Source organism: Phasianus colchicus, chromosome Z, assembly GCF_987193195.1.
Source record: "Phasianus colchicus chromosome Z, bPhaCol1.hap1.1, whole genome shotgun sequence".
NCBI classification, from domain to species: Eukaryota; Metazoa; Chordata; class Aves; order Galliformes; family Phasianidae; genus Phasianus; species Phasianus colchicus.
Window position 1 is genome coordinate 21,147,556 of NC_143476.1, and position 13,209 is coordinate 21,160,764.

The 13,209-nt window shown below is 40.4% G+C and overlaps 1 protein-coding gene and 1 long non-coding RNA gene across 2 annotated transcripts in view; one reads left to right on the forward strand and one right to left on the reverse strand.

The window, feature by feature from the left end:
- Nucleotides 1-295: 295 nt before the first annotated feature.
- LOC149912689 (uncharacterized) lies at nt 296-13,061 on the reverse strand. Its single transcript, XR_016462279.1, has 3 exons — nt 12,923-13,061; nt 5,414-5,526; nt 296-1,429 (listed from the first exon to the last, which is right to left on the reverse strand). It is a non-coding gene; the product is annotated as an uncharacterized LOC149912689 (long non-coding RNA).
- Nucleotides 11,354-13,209, forward strand: part of CHD1 (chromodomain helicase DNA binding protein 1) — a 55,715-nt gene continuing 53,859 nt past the window's right edge. Inside the window, exon 1 of the mRNA XM_090132473.1 lies at nt 11,354-12,788. The gene's annotated coding sequence lies outside the window, so the exon portion shown is untranslated. The remainder of the gene's footprint in view (nt 12,789-13,209) is intronic.

Sequence of the window (13,209 nt, forward strand, 5' to 3'; positions counted from 1 at the left end):
AAAAAAAAAAAAAGACACTTAAATCAGCACTTTGAGTGAACAACTAATGTGTGTCATTTAATAAATCTTTTATATCTGTAATAACAGTGACAAGAATCATGAAACAATATAGTGCAGTTAAATATCAGGCTGATTAACTAATTCAGCTCTAGTGATTTAACATGAGAAAAGTGTGTTGTTTTTTTTTTTAAGAAGGCAGATAACTGGTATAGTTCATGAATTTAATCATATTAGTAAATTCCCTATGTCTTCAATGAAAAAAAGAAAAAAAAAAAAAAAAAAGACATGAAAATCAGTTATGTCAATTAGAATTAAATATCTTTTATTCATATGTGGCATTTTCTGAATTTTTAATTAACAGTTTATTTCACAGACAACAGGCTCTTAAAGACATACTCATCCACTGAAATGTCAAAATAATGCTACTTTAATGTAGCATTGTCAAATGTCAAAATAATGCTACTTTAAGGACTATGGACAGGAATGTTTGTTATCCGCATTACTGAATGTTCTCCACTCGAAGGAACAGCCAAATGCACTCCTGCCATTATTATAAAGTTGTTTGTTTCCTTGGAAACTTTTCTATGTATTATATGTACATATCATTGCATCTTCTTGTTTCACTGAAGTTTAAGTAATCTCTGAGGTATTGTAGTAGAAGTATTTCCATTTTGCACCTGCAAAGCTATAATGTAGTAAAATTAGAGTTCCACTATTTTGCACACTTAATTTGAAAAACCCAGGATCTGATCTGCCAGCATCCCAACACACAAGTTAAGTCATCTTGAATATCCTGTCAGAAGAATGTTTTAAACTTCGAAAAGCAAGTGTTATTTGGGCTGGAAACAGGTTGAACACCTTTTGTCAGCTCTCTCCAAACCTTATATGCCTAATCTAGGGACATGGAGTTCTGTCAGTTGTTAAGGAACCAGCTGCTCCCAGACTCCTCGTTTGGAATGGCATGCTGTGCATAGGTTCACAGCCAGTTCTGTGATTCCTGGTTTTTGCTTCTACACAGGTTTTTACAGTTGACACATGCAAATGCAACAGCACAGCTTCCTTCTGCACTACACAGAGTTCTCATTTCTAGTTATCAAATCTCTCAAAGTCTTGCCACACCAACAGCAATTTACTAGGACTTCCTCAAGAAATGGAAGAGCACTTCAGCAAACGCATTTGTTAGGGCCAGTAAAAGAGAGAAAGAATTACTAAATATTTGTTGCATAACCCACATCCTGGTGCACACATAGCACAGACCTCCATGGAGGGTAAAATCAGCATTAAGTAGTATCTCCCAAGCTGTGTGTGGCAGGTCTATCAAAAATAAGAGCCATGTTTGTCCTTGATGGTACAGGAGTGCCAATTTTGCCGGGATGCATATTCTTCTACTGTCAGACACCAGACAAAACTTCTCCAGAAGCTTAAGAACCTGGAACAGGGGCACAACATGAAACAATTTTAGATTTTGGAATTCTAGTTACAATGTGAAAATTCCAGTACCTCAGTGTATTGGGTCTATGCAGTAAGGCTTTTGCAGCCACACAGTGTGAGGAGATCAGGGCTCCCCCATGCCAGACACAGCTTGCTCCAGGCAACTCCAAGGCCCCACAGCAGTGCACAGCTTGACCCAGTAGCTGAGTGGTGCCACGGGGAAACGGTCTTAAGGAAGGGTAAAATGCTGCATACTACTTTGGGAAACAAGGAGGGAGAGAAAGTGAAGAATAACTTATTTGTGTGCCCCATAGTACATGTTTCAAGTTCCCTACTGCTCTCCCTTGGCAAAAGGGCAAATATTCATCACTTAACTCCTTCTTTACAAAATGTATTGTAGGAGCTATAGCACACACTCAGTTGTTTTCCACTTCCCACTGAAATGGAAAATTAGGGAAGTTCAGTACGTATTCGCAAAACTTGACTACATTACTAAGCTATGTGGTACTTATCTTTCCATTCAACCTGAGTGATAGCAAGCCACAGAGACATTCTCAGCCCTATGATCATAAATTCTTATATCCTTTGACAAAAGAATTAAAACTTTTTACTGATAACTTCATAAGAGCTTTTATCCCACCTCATAGGTAAGACCCCAAGACAGGGATCTATATTTCAATATTTTAGTGAACAGTCCAAGACAAATCCTCAAAACACTGAGAAAGTCTTACTGATCTTTTTCTGAATGACATTGGTAGTAAATCTATAATGTAGTTACTATAAAATAGATGCCACCAGAGGAAGCCATTGTTATGTCTTTATTGAATTACTGTACAGTCTCTGCAGGTTAATGTTTTGTAGGTTCCTTTCTCTGTTACATCACTCTAGTTCCCTTTTCTTGTGTGAGCATTTTGTGTCTTCATTTTCTTACTGAATCCTTATTAATAATGAATCTAGAGAATATTTTGAGGATTAAATTCATGCTATCTGTAAAACTGCTGTGAAGGATTGAATGTATTTCTCATTTGTTATGACTGTGAATGAACAAAATAATTGCTTTTTATCATTCCCTAAGTAAGATATGGGTCTAACCCCAATTGTTATTGTTGTATACAGCAATATATTATAGACCTTTTCAAAAAACCACTACATGTTTTGCATGTGAAATTTTTAAGTAAAGGAAGATGATTAATCTTGCAGACAGAGCTCCTGTTAACCCTTCCTTTAATAAGTGAATAAAACAGTTCATCTAGGATTCCTTCAATTACTTTGGTTTACTTTTTCCCCTCAGCAGTCAGGTTAGTAACAATCTCTGCCTCTGAACTGAAATCCTACATACAAATTATGTAATATGGTTGAGCATTCTTCTTAGAGCTACTCTTAACTGAAGATTGGAAACAGAAAAATATTCGGTGGCTCATATGTATTTACACCTGAAAGTTCTTAAACACTACCCTTTAGTATAGCTACTACCTTGATTTACCTATAATACTAGTAGAGCAGGGTAGGAGAAAACCATGGTCTGTTGCAATTTGGAACAACTAAGCCTAAGACAATATATTATTCAGTAGCTCTAGTGAAATATATATATATATAATTCTAGTACAAAAGAGGTACAAAGTTACAAGGTTTTAGCCAATTATAGCAGTTATGTTAGTGTAACATATTGATTTGTTAAAACTGACTAATCATCTGCATTTGTAAATGTTTTTAGTGTAAACTTTGTCATGCTGGGATATTATTAAGGATGACTGAAATAGCTGTGGAAAAAAATGTTCAAAGTGTAAACACAAGTGTTACACACAGTGACATATATGTACATAGAGGCTTTATACCTCTTAGCTTTCAGTGAATTGCAAAATCTAAGAATACAGTGACAGGTTATAAAGAATGAACATTTTATGCAAGAGGTCGTATAACAATAGCATTTATCAAATGAGGAAAAGGTTCCCAGTAATATATGGCTACAGCAGAGGGCCTGCCACTCAAAAAATGTCTTCTGGTGAGAGTTCACCAGCAATGCTGTATGTAAAAGGCCTGCTGCTCTGGCACTCCATCTGCCACATCTGGCATCATCTGGCCTATATACTACCACACAGGATGGCTGGCCAGTCAGCTGAAATTGGGAAGGAGACCACTAGACGTTCGTGAAACTCTAGCACGCAAAATGGAAAAGCAGTAAGGAGGCCAGATGAAAAAGTCCTATACAATGTTGCCTACCCTGAAGAAGGATATCTAACCAAGAAACAGTATAACAGCTCTCTGAAACTTGTGACAGTCTCCATGTTGGGAGCTGGCATTTTGGGACAGGTTGATGTATGTTTTAAGTAATTTTAAAATTAGATTTTCAGGTGTGCTTTACGAGTGGACAGTAGGGAATGTCCTTGAAAGACTGAGTAGTTTCTTTCACACATATTACTGGCACTTCTTCTAACAGTGCTTCCTAATTTAAAAAAGCTGCACTGCCTCAATTTACTTTTCCATTCATCACCTTCTTCTACAATAACTTTTAAAATTGGCAAACAATTTTAATCAAATCTATCAAAACGTCTGAGACTCCAAAAATATAAAGTTTGTAGCTTTAAAGAGAAATTGAAAATAACATCCCTGATTGGGAAAAGGGCTGTAATCTGAAATCTGCAAAGTTAAATCAGTCTCGTGCTTTCCCACTCCCTCACTCCACATCTCAGCACAGTTAGCATACATGGAAATAATCCTGAGACACTGAAGATTGAGGAGAGGCAGGGAACATAATGGAGATTGTGATGTTGATATACAGGATACAAGTTTGCAAAAACACAGTTCTTAGTTACCTGTTCCCAAACCACTTATTTTTTTTTCCTTATTTGGAGAATGCCAGGTACAGCCTGAACCTGAAACAAACCTAACTGCTCTCATCCTATAAAAAACAAAACGATATCTGTTATGGCTGGGCCTGCTCATATCATATTCTTTAAAAATAATCAGTTCTATTTTTATATTCAAAGTCTATGTGATTTTAAGACCAAAATGCTCTTTTGAAATAAAATACTCATTTGCAAATCAATAGGTGAGTCTTAAAATAAGCTGTATCATTTCATGGATGTTGCTATGGACCAGTATACTACTTCTGCATAATTGAAGCACTCAATAAACACTGCAAGAAAGCACAACCTATGCTGAAGGAAAAATGATGTCACAAACAAACACACTGTGAAGATGCATCTGTTGCTCAGCAATGTTGATTGTCACATGTAAATCAGAGTAGCCTCAGTAGGAGTTGGAGCTTATAATTGTCAAAAGTTGGTTTTATCTAGGTGACCGTTGCTCCCCACTGTTCTTCAGCTTCTCTTAATTGATGTCATGCAGATCAAAAATTAGATAGGTTAATGGGAAAAATGTTAGTTTTTAATTTATGAGATAATCTTAAGTCAAATTAGAACTAGAAAAGCAAATTTAGAACACTTAACAAAATCAATTAATTATGAATCAATTAATTGTCACTTTAGAAAGTGAGACTATTTGAAAACAAATAATATCAGGCCCTCAAAGTGAGAGTTGATGTACTGGAGATATAATATTGGTTCATTTATAAAAGTTTCACTGACATTACTTATCTACCTAGTACCAAGAACCACAGTATTTAGCTTCAGTGCCAAGCAGTCCACCAAAAAGTGCACTCATTGAAACCCAAGCCATTCCAAACATATATCTTTACTTACACTTGTTTATCTCATCCGGGCATTTACAATATTTACTTTGGCTTTTAAATTTTTTTTCTTTAACTTATCATATAGGTTAATTCAATATACACATGCATGATATACAACTGTAAGTCAGAACTTGGTAGAAGTTATTATTAGAGCAGTTACTACTTTCTAGCATAAGCAACAAAGAACGTTTTACTGGATTCCCAAATTAAAGTACCAAGAATTCTATCTGCCGGTATAACCAGCCTCTTGGCTTCTGTATACACGCATGCTTATAGATACAAACCACTGACCTCAAATTATCAGCTTCCTAAGATGGAACCTTCTATGGAAGTGGTCTAAGGCCACTTTTACTAATTATGTTAACAACTGTTATTGTTCCTTCACAGCAGAATAATTTGGGATCCTAGAAAACAGAGTGAGAGGAATTGGTAGTTAAAAACAAAACAAAACAAAACAAAACAAAACAAAACAAAACAGAGAGGCCATCCATATTCCCTTAATATCAGAAAACATCTTTCTCCTTCCAGACACATCAAAACCATGGGAAACTGAAGACTGGCAATATTGTCACAGAATGTGTAAATGTGTATCAAAGGTTATTACTGACAACAGTATATTTCTTTCATTATCAGATTTCAAAACTAAACAAACAAAAACTCTAAAATTTCTTGAATGATAAGCTTGTCTTCCTCCTAGAAGAAAAGTTTTCTATTTATTTTAAATATTTTCAGAAGAAGTACCACGATTAGTCTGTCTTTGAAGAGAAAAGGTAATAAAATGATAAGACTAGGAAAATAGCCGTGTTTAAAACTATCACCTGACAATCCTTTGTATAAAACTAATACCACTTGAAAGCCCTTTATTATAAGTTACTTCTTTAACCCTGGATGCAAGGTTTATTATTCAAACAAATGGAGTGCTTTTTGTGATTGAATAAGTCTCCTGGATTTATTTCTGCTATTCTAGAACATAATCCAAAACGGTCAATGTAACCTTTGTGGAAAATAATCATAGTTTTTTCCTTATCTTGAAAATAACCAAGAGTTATTGTCTAAAAGCAAGGAGGGAGTAAGGGGAAAAATTACTTCAATCTCAGTTTATCCTTTGTCTGGCTAAACATTAAGAAGGTTAGCTTGACAGGAACACCATGCTTACAAGGCAGGCAAGATCTACATCTTTCAGCTACCTGTAGAGAGAACTACTGGCTCCAGTGAGCAGCAGAGACTTAGGAGCAGACTTAACTAAACAATAGTAGAAAGAAAAGTGTGAATTTTACTCAGTTGTCATGGCAGATTAACATAATGAGGCTTTGGAGCCTCGTTATAAGCACTTAAATTTCTATGTTAGAATTACTTCTTCAATCTCTTCATTCAGCCAATGCATTGATCCAAAATTGGTTGTTGTTGAGAACGTTCCAATCATGAATGTGCTATTTTACTATATATCAGATGTAAGAAATTCCTTGAATTGTGCTTGTTCAATTTATTATCAGTTTATTGTTCATTTTAATTAAACAAGTACAAGTTTTTAATTAAACAAGTAAATTTATGTACATACTCGCAGCAGTTGAAGCTGTTATATTTAACTTGTAAATAATTGTTTGCTTTAAATATATGTACCTATTTTTAAGGGCTAGCACAACAAAATTAAGAAGTCTATAAATGGTTTATTCAAAAATCTATGCTTTGTTAGCCAAATTCAGCCAATTCATTTAACTACTCACTGGGATTCTGTTAGGATTTCTTCCATATTTCTAGTTTCCCTGCCATGTAATTAACAAATCTGCCTCCACTTGAAATATTTACAGTATTGTCATTTAGGCATAAAAAATGTGCATCTTGCTACGATGTACATATCTGCACATGAAAACTAAACTGATTTCTTGCAAGAGTGATATATAAGTGCTCCATAGGCTAAACTGTTAAGAAATTTAGACTAGCTTTTTCATCCTAGAAACAAGACCTGCATTACTTATTTGGAGTTATTTGTTGTTGTTTTTGTTTGTTTGTTTGTTTTGTTTTTCCTAACATACCCATTTCTGGTAGATGGTGCCTAAGTGGTTAGGTATTTGAGAAAGTGTTTTGGGTGTGGGAAGGAGGAAGCAGGAAAGATGTAGCATTTAAAAGACAGGATGATGGTTGGTTTACCTACATAAGTTGTTATCAATTGTTTCTTAGTACATATTTTAAAGGTAGAAAGGAGAATAAAAAATGAATTGAATTAACAATAGGGATCCAAAACAAGCAAAAAAGCAGGCAAACTAGGCTATGCTGGATGTATGTAAGATCTACTGAGAAAGAAAACACATTTCATATATTTTGATTGTGGGTTTTGAGCTTCTTAGGAAATGTTTTAGAATTAATTGAAGAATGCAAGGAAAAAAATTGAAGTCCTAAGTAGAGAAGGATGTTGTTTTCGAAAGCAGATAAGAAAAAGCATGGAAATCAGTACGCAATTGAGTGCCCAGTTAAATGGGAAGGATATTTAATGTGTATAACTTATGCATAAATAAGTGCTGGACACAGCATTCAAGGCATCACTAGTTTAAATTGAAAAAATAAAAATTTCTTTGCCCAGAAGATCTTCTCAACGTTAAAAACAGAGTGGTGAAAAAATTCCAATGTAAAGATTCCATGATAAACCTCAATCACCACTAGTAAAAAAATATATATATTAAAGAGGAGTAACCTGAAAGTACAGGCATTGGTTAATTGTATTAAATATGTAGCAGTGTACCTAACTTGGATTTTGTATTGATTATGTTTCATTTATAAGCACCAACTTGAGAATGACCAGAGGCAGGGGGGTAGTAAAATAGGCACAGTGAGTATTCTCACCCACATCTTGGAAGGATGCTAAAATGCCAGAAACCACACAGTTAGTTGGAAAGGAAAGGAAAGGAGAGGAGAGGAGAGGAGAGGAGAGGAGAGGAGAGGAGAGGAGAGGAGAGGAGAGGAGAGGAGAGGAGAGGAGAGGAGAGGAGAGGAGAGGAGAGGAGAGGAGAGGAGAGGAGAGGAGAGGAGAGGAGAGGAGAGGAGAGGAGAGGAGAGGAGAGGAGAGGAGAGGAGAGGAGAGGAGAGGAGAGGAGAGGAGAGGAGAGGAGAGGAGAGGAGAGGAGAGGAGAGGAGAGGAGAGGAGAGGAGAGGAGAGGAGAGGAGAGGAGAGGAGAGGAGAGGAGAGGAGAGGAGAGGAGAGGAGAGGAGAGGAGAGGAGAGGAGAGGAGAGGAGAGGAAAGGAGAGGAGAGGAGAGGAGAGGAGAGGAAAGGAGAGGAAAGGAGAGGAGAGGAAAGGAGAGGAGAGGAAAGGAGAGGAGAGGAAAGGAGAGGAGAGGAAAGGAGAGGAGAGGAAAGGAGAGGAGAGGAAAGGAGAGGAGAGGAAAGGAGAGGAGAGGAAAGGAGAGGAGAGGAAAGGAGAGGAGAGGAAAGGAGAGGAGAGGAAAGGAGAGGAGAGGAAAGGAGAGGAGAGGAAAGGAGAGGAGAGGAAAGGAGAGGAGAGGAAAGGAGAGGAGAGGAAAGGAGAGGAGAGGAAAGGAGAGGAGAGGAAAGGAGAGGAGAGGAAAGGAGAGGAGAGGAAAGGAGAGGAGAGGAAAGGAGAGGAGAGGAAAGGAGAGGAGAGGAAAGGAGAGGAGAGGAAAGGAGAGGAGAGGAAAGGAGAGGAGAGGAAAGGAGAGGAGAGGAAAGGAGAGGAGAGGAAAGGAGAGGAGAGGAAAGGAGAGGAGAGGAAAGGAGAGGAGAGGAAAGGAGAGGAGAGGAAAGGAGAGGAGAGGAAAGGAGAGGAGAGGAAAGGAGAGGAGAGGAAAGGAGAGGAGAGGAAAGGAGAGGAGAGGAAAGGAGAGGAGAGGAAAGGAGAGGAGAGGAAAAGAGAGGAGAGGAAAAGAGAGGAGAGGAAAAGAGAGGAGAGGAAAAGAGAGGAGAGGAAAAGAGAGGAGAGGAAAAGAGAGGAGAGGAAAAGAGAGGAGAGGAAAAGAGAGGAGAGGAAAAGAGAGGAGAGGAAAAGAGAGGAGAGGAAAAGAGAGGAGAGGAAAAGAGAGGAGAGGAAAAGAGAGGAGAGGAAAAGAGAGGAGAGGAAAAGAGAGGAGAGGAAAAGAGAGGAGAGGAAAAGAGAGGAGAGGAAAAGAGAGGAGAGGAAAAGAGAGGAGAGGAAAAGAGAGGAGAGGAAAAGAGAGGAGAGGAAAAGAGAGGAGAGGAAAAGAGAGGAGAGGAAAAGAGAGGAGAGGAAAAGAGAGGAGAGGAAAAGAGAGGAGAGGAAAAGAGAGGAGAGGAAAAGAGAGGAGAGGAAAAGAGAGGAGAGGAAAAGAGAGGAGAGGAAAAGAGAGGAGAGGAAAAGAGAGGAGAGGAAAAGAGAGGAGAGGAAAAGAGAGGAGAGGAAAAGAGAGGAGAGGAAAAGAGAGGAGAGGAAAAGAGAGGAGAGGAAAAGAGAGGAGAGGAAAAGAGAGGAGAGGAAAAGAGAGGAGAGGAAAAGAGAGGAGAGGAAAAGAGAGGAGAGGAAAAGAGAGGAGAGGAAAAGAGAGGAGAGGAAAAGAGAGGAGAGGAAAAGAGAGGAGAGGAAAAGAGAGGAGAGGAAAAGAGAGGAGAGGAAAAGAGAGGAGAGGAAAAGAGAGGAGAGGAAAAGAGAGGAGAGGAAAAGAGAGGAGAGGAAAAGAGAGGAGAGGAAAAGAGAGGAGAGGAAAAGAGAGGAGAGGAAAAGAGAGGAGAGGAAAAGAGAGGAGAGGAAAAGAGAGGAGAGGAAAAGAGAGGAGAGGAAAAGAGAGGAGAGGAAAAGAGAGGAGAGGAAAAGAGAGGAGAGGAAAAGAGAGGAGAGGAAAAGAGAGGAGAGGAAAAGAGAGGAGAGGAAAAGAGAGGAGAGGAAAAGAGAGGAGAGGAAAAGAGAGGAGAGGAAAAGAGAGGAGAGGAAAAGAGAGGAGAGGAAAAGAGAGGAGAGGAAAAGAGAGGAGAGGAAAAGAGAGGAGAGGAAAAGAGAGGAGAGGAAAAGAGAGGAGAGGAAAAGAGAGGAGAGGAAAAGAGAGGAGAGGAAAAGAGAGGAGAGGAAAAGAGAGGAGAGGAAAAGAGAGGAGAGGAAAAGAGAGGAGAGGAAAAGAGAGGAGAGGAAAAGAGAGGAGAGGAAAAGAGAGGAGAGGAAAAGAGAGGAGAGGAAAAGAGAGGAGAGGAAAAGAGAGGAGAGGAAAAGAGAGGAGAGGAAAAGAGAGGAGAGGAAAAGAGAGGAGAGGAAAAGAGAGGAGAGGAAAAGAGAGGAGAGGAAAAGAGAGGAGAGGAAAAGAGAGGAGAGGAAAAGAGAGGAGAGGAAAAGAGAGGAGAGGAAAAGAGAGGAGAGGAAAAGAGAGGAGAGGAAAAGAGAGGAGAGGAAAAGAGAGGAGAGGAAAAGAGAGGAGAGGAAAAGAGAGGAGAGGAAAAGAGAGGAGAGGAAAAGAGAGGAGAGGAAAAGAGAGGAGAGGAAAAGAGAGGAGAGGAAAAGAGAGGAGAGGAAAAGAGAGGAGAGGAAAAGAGAGGAGAGGAAAAGAGAGGAGAGGAAAAGAGAGGAGAGGAAAAGAGAGGAGAGGAAAAGAGAGGAAAGGAAAAGAGAGGAAAGGAAAAGAGAGGAAAGGAAAAGAGAGGAAAGGAAAAGAGAGGAAAGGAAAAGAGAGGAAAGGAAAAGAGAGGAAAGGAAAAGAGAGGAAAGGAAAAGAGAGGAAAGGAAAAGAGAGGAAAGGAAAAGAGAGGAAAGGAAAAGAGAGGAAAGGAAAAGAGAGGAAAGGAAAAGAGAGGAAAGGAAAAGAGAGGAAAGGAAAAGAGAGGAAAGGAAAAGAGAGGAAAGGAAAAGAGAGGAAAGGAAAAGAGAGGAAAGGAAAAGAGAGGAAAGGAAAAGAGAGGAAAGGAAAAGAGAGGAAAGGAAAAGAGAGGAAAGGAAAAGAGAGGAAAGGAAAAGAGAGGAAAGGAAAAGAGAGGAAAGGAAAAGAGAGGAAAGGAAAAGAGAGGAAAGGAAAAGAGAGGAAAGGAAAAGAGAGGAAAGGAAAAGAGAGGAAAGGAAAAGAGAGGAAAGGAAAAGAGAGGAAAGGAAAAGAGAGGAAAGGAAAAGAGAGGAAAGGAAAAGAGAGGAAAGGAAAAGAGAGGAAAGGAAAAGAGAGGAAAGGAAAAGAGAGGAAAGGAAAAGAAAGGAAAGGAAAAGAAAGGAAAGGAAAAGAAAGGAAAAGGAGAAATAAGAAAAAAAAAAAAAAAAAAAACACCAGCTTTTTCCACAGGTGAGATCTTTTCTGTTGTAACAAAAAGCTTCATACAACTGTTCTTATAACACAACATGTCAGATGTATTTGTTCCTTGACACAGACTAGGAGATATGTTTAACAGAAGTCAGTATTATTTATGGTGTGAAATGCTGCTAAAATAGAAATGTTATACATACTTTATTATGCCACCTGGGCAAAGAGTTGACTAAAGGTGCATTACAAACAAATACTGAGGTGAAAGAGAAATCCACCTTTAATGGGGATGTAGAGAAAGACGTCCCATAGCTATGGCATTGTCTAGAACTCTGTTCTAAGTCAGTTAGTGAAGACACAGGTTGGTTTGTGTGCTACACAAACAGAAGCAGAAAGATTCTGATTAAATTATGGAACTACACGAACCAGCTAAGGATTGATCTTCATTACAAAGTAGGCAAATTTAACATCATTAATTAGAATGTGGAAATCACTGGTGTTGAACTCCTAGAAGGAAGATTACTGCCTATAACAAACTGTCCAAAGGCAACAGGCTATGGAAAGATGTAAATGTGTTCCTAGAAAAGGGGTGAAACTTTCAGTTTAAACTTCAGTCCCCTGATCTTGCAGCACCTTTGTCTATGACAATAAAAGAAAGTCCCTTAAACTGATAAGCAACAGTCTGACAGAGCCTGTTTGTGCACTTTGAAGATCATTCTGGTCTGAGCAATTCCTGCTGCATCTCCTAACTTCAGGGGAAAAAAAAAAAAATTCTCTACCTTTCACCCCAGAGGTTTTGAGGTACTTTTCTACACTGCTTGAAAGCCGGGCTAGTACATACGCTTCACCGAGCCTCTGCAGTTCTCAGAGCAGTGCACATGGCTGAAGATTTACAGCCCCACATGGTGAGATGGAGGAGCAGCTCCAGGAGCCCCCAGTCACACAGCTAAAGCACTGGTTGCCCACCTTGTGCGAGTTCCACGGCGCCTGGCTTTCTCACCCTTGAAAGGCAACCACAAAGTAAGCCGCAAGCCTAAGAGGCTGCAGCTTATAGGTTGGCTCTTGGCCAACACAGCCCTTTCAGCTTCAGTTGCTTCGACAGCTACCAAAACCACCACGCGCTGGTACATCCACACAGCAGCGCTCTGCCTTCCCACAGTCACAGAGCTGTAGGGGCTGGAAGGGATCTCTGGAGCTCATCTAATCCAACCCCCTGCTAAAGCAGGTTCCCTACAGTAGATCGCACGGGAAAACATCCAAGCGAGTTGCAAATATCTCCTGGAAAGGAGACCTCAAGACCTCTCCGGGCTGCCTGTTCCAGCGCTGTGAACCCTCACCCTTCTCCCTGCTGAGCGAACCCTCTTCTCACGCTAATCCCGACTTCCTCTGCGAGGAGCAGAAGAAATGCCCAGGACTGCTACAGCGTCTCCGCCGCCTGCAACCCCAGAGGTGTGACGGAGCACCAGCGTGCGGCAGCGAGCAGCAGAGGGAAGGTGAGCTGCTTCCTCATTCCTCGCGCTGTTTGGTTGCGGACCGGCGCTGCCGTAGCGCAGCCCCTCGTACGTCCCTCGGCCGCCCTGGGAGCGCTTGCAAACGCACCGCTTCCGGCGTTTATTTATTTACTTACTTCGAAGAACGCGACATACAGTAACACGCCTATTAATCACTTTGAACAGCGGAGCGGACGGGGGAAGGTCTGCTTACAGCCAAACCTCCCTCAGGACGCCGCGGTACCGCTTGCAACTGCTCGGGAACGCCGAGAAACGGGCTCCGATTTTACACGGGCGAGCGCTAACACGAGGCGCAGCGCGGCCCGCTCGATTCATGGCGCCGCACCGGGCCAGGCCGCGCCCAGCGCCCTCCAACCGGCCCGGCCCCCCGCGCCGCCCGCCTGCAGGGGAGGCGCTGCCCCGG